Source organism: Zeugodacus cucurbitae, chromosome 5 (assembly GCF_028554725.1).
Source record: "Zeugodacus cucurbitae isolate PBARC_wt_2022May chromosome 5, idZeuCucr1.2, whole genome shotgun sequence".
NCBI lineage: Eukaryota > Metazoa > Arthropoda > Insecta > Diptera > Tephritidae > Zeugodacus > Zeugodacus cucurbitae.
The window spans coordinates 50,358,131-50,369,255 of NC_071670.1; the positions used below are offsets into that span (position 1 = coordinate 50,358,131).

At 31.3% G+C, this 11,125-nt stretch overlaps 1 protein-coding gene across 2 annotated transcripts in view; it reads right to left on the reverse strand.

Annotated features, from left to right (window-relative positions):
- The window catches only part of LOC105217295 (uncharacterized), an 85,816-nt gene extending 74,716 nt beyond the window's left edge, over window positions 1-11,100 (reverse strand). The window contains exons 1-2 of one of the 2 annotated variants that reach the window (XM_054230810.1): window positions 10,935-11,100; window positions 7,886-8,329 (exon numbers count right to left, since the gene is read on the reverse strand). The gene's annotated coding sequence lies outside the window, so the exon portion shown is untranslated. Of the gene's footprint in view, window positions 1-7,885; window positions 8,330-8,534; window positions 9,219-10,934 lie in introns of those variants that run through there. The other variant, XM_054230811.1, reaches the window with a different exon arrangement.
- Between the last annotated feature and the right edge of the window lie 25 nt (window positions 11,101-11,125).

Consider the following 11,125-nt stretch of genomic DNA (forward strand, 5'->3'; position numbering starts at 1 on the left):
AGTGCATATGTACTCGCTTATCACGAAAGTGTTTAATTTAATTGCACATTAAAGTCGGACAGGCGGAGATATGGCAATACACTTAACACCACCGCCACAAAGCGGTGATAAAGCGTAGCACGCGTACTCAGGCGGCTGTTAAAAAGGCGAGTGCGTGCAAATCCTACGCCCACGACACAACTTAGCGCTGGATATAAATACAAATCTACAGTTACTTTGCAGTGGGCGGACGGAAGTGCGCTGAAAGGAGCTGCTGTGCTGCGTCCAACAGTTGTCTACCTGGATCTACGCTCAAATTGGCACGTATGCATCACACCGGCTGCGAGTGTCCCAACCATATACGGCGACGGTTTGAGAACCATTCGGACTGTCTAACTGCTATTTCACTGGATTCTAATCGTTGGCTGTATAGCCTAATTGTGCATTCAAAATGCGCAAGCAGTTAGTTATAGCGCCCACCCGGCTGTCGGAAAATTACATATGCGCTTGACCAATATGTAATTAATAAATATAGATATTTAAACGCCTGGTGGCAGTGTGTTAAACATATTCTCAAACACATATCAATTTGCCCAGCTAATGTTTAAATATCAAGCGATTAGGAAGGTGTCTCAGAACAAGGGCCGTTCATTGACTGGCGAATGCAAGTAGACTTTAAATTTTTTCTTAATGAACTGCTGTTGAAACATGATAAAATTCAAAAGTTATGAATGAGCGTAAAAGGGAGTTAATCGAGATAGCTGACATTCTAAAAATCAGAATGCCCGACACGTGTTAATAATTTCATGAATTGGTCTTTGAATTATTTCTGCATCCACCGTATTATCCGGAAGTGGCCAAAAACTTTTTTCAGGTCGCAGACCTCATAACAATGCTTTTTGACAAAAAAAAAAATGTATTCATAGTAGAGAACTAGCAACCAAAATATATTTGAAAGAAATCGACAAATGATTTTAAGTAATTAGATGATCGTGGTGAATCGACCTTGATCTAGAGCTATTTTAAAAAATCTATTCAAAACCGGATGGAATGACCAAGGAATTTGTATCATGATAACAGCGTCTGTCTATCAGAAACATGGGTAAGGAAGAATACAAAGAAGAGAATTACACAATAGGGACAAGACTTTGGGAACCTTTTAAAAAGTAGATATACCCTTGTGCCACTGTAATATGTTCTGTTAGATTAGTTTGTATGAATGGATGAAATCGGGCCATAGTTCTGACCATTTTCGATAGACAGACTTGAAATCAAGAATTTATAATTAAAGTCTCGATAAGGGTATCCCTTATCTAATTTTATAGCATTTTTGCACAGGAGTTAATTGATCACATAACCAGCCTTTGCTCGATTAAAATGCTAATTTAGAACGATTTGCCATACAAAAGAAGAAACTTATTATATTACTTTTTAATCGAATACGAATCGAGTTGAAACTAGAAAGCTGCACTGCGAGCTGTTGTCCACGTTGGATATTTGGTTTGGTGGTTATTAATATTATAGCAGTCAGCTGATGAAGCACACATAGCAACTTCTTATGAACAGTAAAAACAAAAATGTATTATATGACAGCTGATCGTTAATCAAGGCTGTGTGAAGGGCAAAAACTGGTTTCTCAATTATAAGCTTAATGTATTAAACTAATAGGGCTGTGCGAAAAGGCTGTTATTTACTAATCATAAAAATCTCCGACCTTTAACTGAATTTAGTATCATATCGATATCTCAATATATTTGAAAATGCATGAAATCGAAATATATCCAGTCCGAAATAAATGAATATATAATAACTTAATATGTGTTTTATTCTTAAGAAACGATAAATCAGTATCAAACTAATGCAAATGGTCCACAATATCGACTAATAGCGTTTTTAGACAGGATTGATCAATTAACCGGCCTCTGCTCGATTTAAACGCTTATTAAAACCGATTTACCATACAAAATGAAAATCAAAATCAAATCAAATATTTTCAATTGAATTTTAATCGACTTGAAAATCAAATCCAACTATGCAACAAAGTCGTACGATATAAGGCAAAAAAGGCTTTCTCAATAAAAATTTTAATTGATAAATTAATTTGGCTGTCTAAAAACGCTATAAGAACGGTTTCGAATTCAGAAATAAATAGCTACAGACTTCTCGATATGTTTTTGCTATTTTGCAACGAAATATGGAGGGGTGAACTCTTCTTTACGTGCTGCAGTGTTCTTCTCTTTGATATATTGTAAAAAAAAAAAATAAAAAATGTTTAAAATTGAACTACTTCTAGCCATTGCACAAAAGGCATAGCAATAATATTGAATATCTTTTCCAAATTGTTTTTGCGGTTTTGTTGCATTGCCTTTGTATTTTTGCAAAATCAGGCAAAATTGAGTCGACGTATTTGAATAAAAAATCTATTTTATAGCCAATAACTATTTAAGTTCTAATAAATCTATGTTTGTACACAAATGGTTTTTTTATCGTCTGACAATATTTTTTTACTCGCATCATCACGAATTTCTCTTTATACATATACATACGAGTATATGTCTGTATTTGGGTGTATAGTGTGTATGATTTTGTGTTCTCTGAATATCATTTTTTGCAATTTAAAAAAGACAAAAACAAAATGTCTATTGCATTCAGCAATAATTGGGCGTTATATTGTTGGAATTCAGCGAATTGGTAGACTATTGGCATTTTTATTGTGCGACAAAATTATTGTTTGTATTGTGACATTTGAAAGAGGTCTGGATATTTTCTACACATATTTGCAATTGGAGTATCGAGTATGTATATGCAATGATGTTGAAAGAGAAATTTGAGAAAAAAGTATTGCATTTTATAGACTGATTTATTATTTTTGAAATTAAATTTAAAGTGATATTGGAGAACAATGACAACAAATCGGTAGCACAATGCAGTATATAAGCAATATAAAATATGTTACAAATTAAAACAGCTTAAAATATAAGAGATAATATGAATTCAATCTCGAAACTCATGAACCCACCCTCGTACCAAAAAATTGCAAATTCATTGCATTTTTGCTTCAATGATGGCCATATAGCATACCATAGGGGGTACCCCCATATATAATATTGTACTGACAACTAACGCACTAATGTATAATAGGAGTATTAATATTCGAATTATGACAATTTTTTTTTTAAATCGAAATCAATATGCATATGCGAGTAACTAGTTTTCAAACAAAATTCTTCGCATGCCCTAGGTAAAGCAACAACCTAAAACCTTGATTTAATTTGAATTATTTCAACGATTTGTGGGAGTGTCTATGCGCCACTTGAAGGTCTACTGAATACTCTTTTTTTTGTTTTTGCATGTGTACTTCGGTTAATAATGTTTTGAATGTTAATAATTACCAAAATATGCACGTGCCTACAACAACACTAATCATATGGCAAATATTTTTTTATTTATTTACTAAAGTATATGTTGTTGTTGTATTGTATGTGTGAACATGTCTGTATTATTTATTAGCTACATTAGTAAGCAGACTAACATTAAGTAATTGACAGATAGTCGATTGGCCTTTAATGGTTAAGAGAGATATCGAATTTTCTGTGAAATCATGTGTTGCAGAAATGAAATAATTTTACTTTGGTTCAAATGTCGATCTCCATATATCTAGTATCTATACTGCTCTCATAGCCTGAAAAGTAAAAGTTTTGGTACACCCTCAAGCTGATCAGTTAAAAAATTGGACATTGGGCGCATATTTTAGATGACCTTTCACTTCAATACTAGCACCATTATAGTACCTTCCGTCCTGCAAAATCTTTGTTTTTTTTTTTAATAACTTCCACATCATTGTTGACTTTACAACGTATATCGATGCCAATAGCAGATTTTTGGTTTCAAGAAAATAACTGCTAGCATTTCTACAACACTTAGTGAGTTTTGTTTTTTTTATTACGGACATTGGATCATAATTCCAGTAGACCATATACCAAATATTATGATTTCCGTTCTTCTGGATTAATTTATACTATATATATAGTCAGAATGAGAAATATTTTTAACGAAATAGTAGAGAACCCTTTGCTCTCGCATTGAGAGTATCTAATGTTAAAAAAATAATACAAATATGCAATTCATTATCAACGAATGAATCAAATGAAGACATTTGCTTGTTCGGGGATTCTTGACCAAACACAATATTATAACTATGACCTAGGCTCCATATGAACATGGTTCCGTGCGATTTTTTCCTATTGCCAAAAAAAGGGAACATTAAAGGGCCAACGTTTTACAAGCATACGAGAAATCGCTGAGAGAGCTGAAAGGCTACCCCCAAAATAGAGTTTTCGAAGTCTTTCCACGATTATTGGTTTTTATACTCTCGCAATAAAGTTGCTAAGAGAGTCTAATAGTCTTGTTACATACCGGTTGTTTGTAACACCTAAAAGAATTAGATATAGTGTCATATATACTAAAGTCTATACGAAATATGTACATCAGGGTGACGAGTAGATTTGAAATGCGGATGTGTGTCCGTTCGTCTGTGCAAGCTGTAACTTGAGCAAAAATTGAGATATCTTGATGAAACTTGGTGCACATTTTACTTACACCTGTTACTTGGCATCATAGGAAGGTTGCTTTCGAAGATGGGCGAAATCGGACCATTGCGAATCCCACAAAATGGCAAAAACCGAAAACACATAAAGTGCCATAACTAAGCCATAAATAAAGCTATGGAAATAAAATTTGATATGAAGGATCGCACTAAGTGGGATATGTGGATGTAATTTTTAAGTTTATACATATCTCATAAACTACTAAATCGAGGAAATCGGATTATAACCACGCCCACCTCCCATACAAAAGTTATGTTGAAAACTACCAAAACTGATTTAATTCAGTAAGAAAAATCAACAGAAACCTTAAATTTCATTATAAAGATGGTACAGAAGAGCTGCACTCAAAATGGTATACAAAATATTAAATGGGCGTGGTTCGGACCACTTATGGGTCAAAAACCATATCTCCGAAACCATAATTTTTCAAGACCATATATATCGAATATGAGGACCTCAGTGCTTCTAATAAATATTTACTGAAATATAAGTAAGTCTCTCAGATATTTAGATATTTTTTCTAATAATATGTCTCCGTGCCAAAAATGAGTAAAAAATCGAAATTTTTTTTTGAATTTTTAACCCTTTATGCCCTTATCTTATAATTTTCCTTATTTCATCACCTTTTTACCCCCCAAAGGGAATTTTGGGACAGCAATATTTGTATGAGCTACAAATAAAAAACCAACTCAGAACATGATGCAAAATCATTGATTTATGCACTATTATTATCGCCATTTAGCGTAACCCAGGATTAACGACGTGGACGTAGCAGACATTTAATCCCTTTTTGTTTTTTTATTTTTGAATATTTTTTTTAATTAATAATTTTTCAAATTTTTAATTTTTTTGTTTTTTTTTGGTTTTGGTTTTTTATTTAAAATTATTAAGTACTTGAACCTAATCTACGTAATAATTTTAAATAAAAAATAAAAACCAAAAAAACAAAAAAAAATTTAAAATTTAAAAAATACAAAAAAATTAAAAAAATATTAAAAAATAAAAAAAAAAACAAAAAGGGATTAAATGTCTGCTACGTCCTCGTCGTTAATCCTAGGTTACGCTAAATGCAGATAATAATATTGCATAAATCAATGATTTTTCATCATGTTCTGAGTTGGTTTTTTATTTGTAGCTCATACAAATATTGCTGGGTTAAAAATTCAAAAAAATTTTTTTTTTCATTTTTTGCTATGAAATATTAATTTTAAAAATTTTTACGATACACAGTTTTAAAGTTTGAGAAATTCTATACAAAAAAGTCACTTGGTGTTTTAAAATCTGTTCATTAGTTTTAAAGTTATGGCGGTTCGAAAATTTTTTTACAAAAAACTTTGGCCCCTTACAGTATGGCAACCCCGCGTTACATAGACCTAACACCATATTTTTTATTTTAGGTTTTACATATACTATAAGATATATCATTGCCAAAGAAAATAAAGAACTTTTTTTTCAAGTGGCTTTTTTTCCAGAGAATGCCTCATATGCCGAATATATGAATCAAATTGTTTGTTATATTAATAAATCTAAATAAAGTGTTCGGTGACACCCGAACTTAGCCCTTCTTTACTTGTTGATTATATTATTTACTCTAATACAATTTATTTTTCTAGAACTTTTTCGTTAACTAGTTTATATTGATTATTTTCCCCAACACTGTACATTCCTGAAAAATTGCATATCATATAATTTTGACTTATATTTCTCAGCTTGTGAATGTGTTTTGTTTACTTTTTCGGCTTAATTAGTTTTTTTTATTAATTTTCGATATTTTCATTTTATTGCTGTATTCAAGTTTTTTTAGCACTTTTCAAAGGTGGTTAAGCTTTTTTATGCACTATGTACATATGTATGTATACCATATATGTGCATCGCTCTCCTCATTTGTTAGTTTTTATATGGTTTAAGTAATGTGCAATCATACATACATATCTACATACACACATACGAACAAATGCTTAAGTACTAGTATACCCAGTCATCTGCTTAGCAGCTTTTTTGGTTGGTCGTTATCACAATTGTTATGAGTTCATTATCGGCTTGCGGTACATGACATGAATATAAATGTAGATTTTTTTGATATGTAATTGACTATATAATATTTTTTAATTATTTATTATGATGTTTGTAAATATATTTAGTAGATACTAGAATAGTCAATATCTAAGAATAGTGATGATCAGTTGAGAGAATCTTTATTTTGAATTTTTTCGTAAATATTTAGAACTCATTTTTTAATTATTTTGAAAATTATTGCTATTAAAAAATTAAAAAAAAAAAAATAATTAAAATGTTTGTTCTTTCAGATAGTAATACTATATAAAATGAAATGATAATAAAAAAATCAAGAATTTAAATTAAAATTCAAAACTTGTAGCAGATAAGAAATATATGTTTGGGTTTTGAGCAACTAAGTAAAACAGCAATTTATCTGTAGATATATGAGTATACATTGAAATTTGAAGAGAACTTTTCACTAATATAAGTAAATTGTAACATTTTTATAGTACTTTCTTTAGTAAGCAACGGAGTAAAATTGTTACTAACTTGAAGCTTATTTGAGAAAACCGCCTACAACAATTTTAATAAGTTCCTTTAGCACCGGTAAACAGTTAAGCTCTTTTATACTTAACGAAAGTTTTAACAGAAATACAAGCTTTGTACTTAACGAAAGCTTCGATAAAAAGCGCAGCTGATGCTTATGGCTCGCGTCAGCACTATGCAGTTGCTTAGATCTCCCTAAAGATGGCGCGTGGCTACGAGAGAGCAAATCCACTGTTCGTGGCTAAAACAAAGCTTAATCAGTGTTCAATATTAAACACTTAAGATGGCGCTTCTGTTGGGCGCAAACGAACGTTAGATACTCTCGCAATTTTCAAAAATAAAAAAAATGTTTTCAACAACTTAAAAAAAATTTTGTTCAGAAAATCAATTGATAACGCTTTTTCTTGATACAAGTGTAAATAACGTTACGTCTTCTATTTTTTTGAAGATAGATATTTAATATCGCTATATCTCCTCTAGATTCAAACATTGAGGTTAGTGGGTACATATTTGTATGTATCAAATTGAATTTAAGGATTTTATGTTCAGTATGTAGGTCTGTGAAGTTTGGTTTTGCAAAAATTCTAAATTCGTAAATATCAAATATAGATTTGACAGGTATGTGTGAATAAAAAAATAACTGCGTCAATAATTAATCGGTTTGTTAAATAAATTATTAATTTAAAATCTTATATGAATATAAAGTAAATTTTCAATTAATCATGTTACTATATTATTTGAAAATGGAGACTTACCCATTATTTATCCCGCATGACCTCGTCTCTATCTCTATTTCGTAATTATCGATGATTTATGGTAATCTGTAAAGTTGTAATTGAGCTTTAAAGTTGTTGTACAGTTTACAGTTGTTGAATAGTAAGCTTCAAAGTCGTCACATCGCAGCTTCGAAGTGCTCTATTGAAGTTCCTTAGTTTTGGTCACTAAAATCCATAAGTCTTACCTCAGTAGTTTTCATATTGAAATGTTTTTTTTTTTTTTCAAGGAAATATTAGTGAAACTCTCGTTTTTGATTTGTTGTGTGAGTTGTTTGAGTTACATTTTCATTGAGATACATTTTCATCCAAATTTATACTCATCGACTGTTCCAACAAAGATTCTGGATTTTAGCAAATCCAAAAATTCCAAATTCTTAGCATATAAGGCCATACATTTTCTTTCATATCAGTGAAAATATTCGCCTGTTCAAAAAATTAATATTTCATTAGGGTTGCCATTTGTCTAAAATTGTCAAAAATTTGCTAAAAGTAGACTAATTAAATGCTTAACAGCAACTTCTTTACATAAAAATATATTTAAAGCTTGCTAAATATTAGTATTTATCTTAAATAACAACTCCGATGCCACACAAACACATATTCATATAATTAAAAGGCGCTGACCCACCTTCCTGCAAATTAACCACAATAATCATATGAAAATCTTTCACTTGCAGCTCAATATGAACTTTTTCCCCTCTCTCTCTTTATCATTTCATCATTAAACGGTTCGACTTAAATAAATGAAAATATAAGTGTCAAAAGTTTTATTGAATTATTGATTGACAGCTGCGGCGAACGCGCATAATGACAACGAAAAGGCTTATTTGACAGGCAAGCAAAGGTGACGGTAGTTGAGTTAAGTAATCCGAAAGTGGAAGCGGCAGATAAACAGAAAACAAAAGTGAATTGAGGATGAGCTGTATGCCGATGCAAGGAACTACAATTGAACGAAAGCATGTTGAGGTTATGATTGACTCACAGGCTGCTTTGATTGGCTGCCTGTCAAGTTGAATGAGTATTTCTTTCTTTTGTGACATAACTTCCCAAGCGGTTAGAGAAATACACAGAAAGAGAACAATACAAATACAAAAGAAATTAAATAATTGGTCAGTGGTTGCCAGCTTTCGGAACGTTTCAATTGTTTTCGCTTACATAAACTGACATTGATGACGATCAAAACAGTTTATGTTAATCACAAATGAATGAAAGTTAAGTAAATGGAGTTGAGGAAAGCTGTTACTGATGCGCAAGTAAAATGTTGGATGATGATTATGATTAGAGAGTGGAAGGGACTTTCAATTAAACATAATGGGTCAATTATAATAAAGAATAGAGTGAACTAGTAATATAATCAAAATACGCAAAATTCGGATTTTTCTCTACTAAATATTAAAAAAATTTCTTTCGACACTATTTAATTACAAAAGACACAAAATATGTTGGAGGAACAACGCTTTTGAAGATTTGATAAAATATGGCCTACTTGTCTAAAGACTGCATTTATTGATTCACCAAATGCACATTAGGGAATAAATTGTAGTATACTTTTGGGGTTAAATGTATTGTCGGTCATATCCGGTATGTTGCTTTTCAAAGCTTTTATTGATCGCCTCAACGTATGCAACATTTTTCTACTCAAAATTCTCAATTCCGGAAAAAGAAAATTTTATTTTCTTATTGGGCCCCATCATTGAATCCGCAGCAAATTCGATATCGATGCGATAAGGATTTTAAATCGAAAATGTTCATGCAATCGTTGATTCCGTCGATAAACTGCTTAACAACACAGTGTTTTATCGACAAATGAGACAAATTTGATAAATTGAATTGTCTGCGGTTGTTTCTTCGTTCAAAAAAATTTAGAACTGTCCTCCTCATCGAAAGAACTTAAACTTACTTAAATGAAGGGCGCATCCCCTGTTTTAAATATGCGTTTTACGTTTTTGTTATTTTTGTGTTTCATCCTATAAATAACCAATAAATAATATATACACAAGATGCCTTTACACATTTTCTTTTATTCAGTTTTGACCTGGATTGGATAGTCTACACCGTTTAACTATTGTGAAATTTCTTCCCAAAAGGTATTTAATTCGCCTGAGGCTCTTTGAGAAAATTCTTTCGCTATTGCGGGCGGGCAACGTTATATCGCTTTGAAACACCTTAGATTTATTTTTGATTGCCTTTTTTTGTCTTTTGTCTCTAAACTACCCACTTAAAATATAAATTAGTCCGTCAGCAGTAATTATTTACATAAAAACTTCCATATGGTTTATTTCATAAACATTTCTGCAATTCATTCACCAATGGATAAATTTCGATCAAAATTTTCGATTTTGCGGATTCAATGATTTCGAAATTAGCGACATCTATTAGCCGCGTAATGTATTTCTTCGAGTCGGTAAGTGAGTTTAATGTGATCGTAAATTTTATTACGGCTTCAATGATTCCGACATAAAATTGTTCGATCGTATCGAACCATTTTTCGATCGAAACGGATTCAATGATCAGGCCCATTATCTCTATTTCTGTAGGTATAAATTTGGAATTCATTTTTTTTGCAGGTTAGTAGAAGTGGATTTCTTGAAGAATAGTGTATATTATTCCACTATTCCTAACACCTTAAACAACAAGAGGACATATATATCTTTAGGCAAAGTAGACTGATGATATTCTGAACTAATTGTGACTCCGTGACTTTCAAAAATGCAATTAGTTCTGAAATATATACATATATATACCAAATGGATTGAAGAAAATATGTCATTGCTCGTCAAATATATGTTTTATATCCTGCTGAATGACAAATAAGGACTCCTAGGAGCCCAAACACAGAGCTCAAATATCTTAATAGAATGCTAAATATAACCAATACTAATAATAAGAGCTAATTTAACCTTAAGTCCTGAAGTTTCCTTGACAACTGTTTTAGGGAGTAGAGTAGTAGGGTCTATACTTTTGTGGCTAATTTCTAATACATTATTTTACTAGATTAAGAAATTAAATATTTTGACTTGATACTTACCTTAAGTTTTAAAAGTAAAATTTTTGAGCATTGCCTGGGCATTTGAGCCTCTAACAATGGTTACGATGACATATTTTTGCTTCGAAACAGCTGCTGATTAGCTCAAAAATCATATGGAAGCGGCATAAAATTTGCAAAAGCCTCCTTTTGTGCAGCAATTATAATTTTTTGTACATTTGTACACTTAATTA